Source organism: Daktulosphaira vitifoliae, unplaced genomic scaffold (genome assembly GCF_025091365.1).
Source record: "Daktulosphaira vitifoliae isolate Bord-2020 unplaced genomic scaffold, ASM2509136v1 Scaffold_3, whole genome shotgun sequence".
Taxonomy (NCBI): Eukaryota; Metazoa; Arthropoda; class Insecta; order Hemiptera; family Phylloxeridae; genus Daktulosphaira; species Daktulosphaira vitifoliae.
Genome location: NW_026099574.1, coordinates 43520108 through 43521175, shown reverse-complemented (window position 1 = coordinate 43521175; position 1068 = coordinate 43520108).

The window sequence follows — 1068 nt, the reverse complement described above, 5'->3', positions numbered from 1 at the left end:
ATAGGCCACTGTATTTTTCTTAATACTGGAGGTAACACCTGGAAGCAATTCTGACGCCCACTAAGTTTTTCTTAAGATTTATGATTGGGTGACAATAATTATGCGTGAACTAAAAAATTAATACAAAAACAAAATGTAAGAACCAGCTTGGTTAATAGTAATAGTACTAATATTATAGCGTGTTGGATTCATTGTAAAACGCGTGCGGTCAGTTGATTTCAATCTCAACGATATACGTATATGAAGAACGTAAAACGTTAAAAACGTTGGGAATAAATTGCAATTAACTGGATAACCCGTATTTGCATCCACCTGCAACCAGTTGAACGATGCTATTGTGATGTTAAGAACGGAGGTGACGGCGAAGTAGTCACAAGGGAAATCGATAATTAATTAAATGCGATTTGAGTGATAAGAAACGAAAGATTCTACAATAAATACGTTTGAATATGGCACGCGTATTTTATCCATAAGTACACAAAGGCAAATCTTTTCGAAGGATCGGATTTTTTTTAAAATAATTAACCATATTCACACGTAGATCAACAAGCATACCAATGACCTCATAACAGCGTGTAGACGAAAAAAAAATGTTACATTTTTATTAATCTTAAAATGTTATAATAGCATTGGTGTCGGAATGGGCATTAAATTTTTGCTTCTATTCATGTAATAACTGGTGCTTCTATGTAAAAGGATTTTTTAAGAATTCGAGGTCTTATTAAAATAATAACTCTTTATTAAGTAAGTTATATAGATATTTGATGACTAAAAAGCCAAAAGCAAATAATTTGCTAATTTTCCTCGAAATCTTTTTATCAATTCACTATTTAACACTATATTCTGTTGTGTATTAAATCCAAATATGATTCATTTATATAGTTGAAGTCATTAAAAATATATTTTTCTAAATCTAATTTTTTAGTTTTATGCGCAATAGATATTATTTTTAATCCAAACTTATGAGTAAATAATGGTTATTCAACAATATGAACAAGAAGTAGAGGGAAAATTGCCTTTTTTGGATTTATTAGTAAAAAGAACAGAGGGGGAACTAAATTTTGAAAT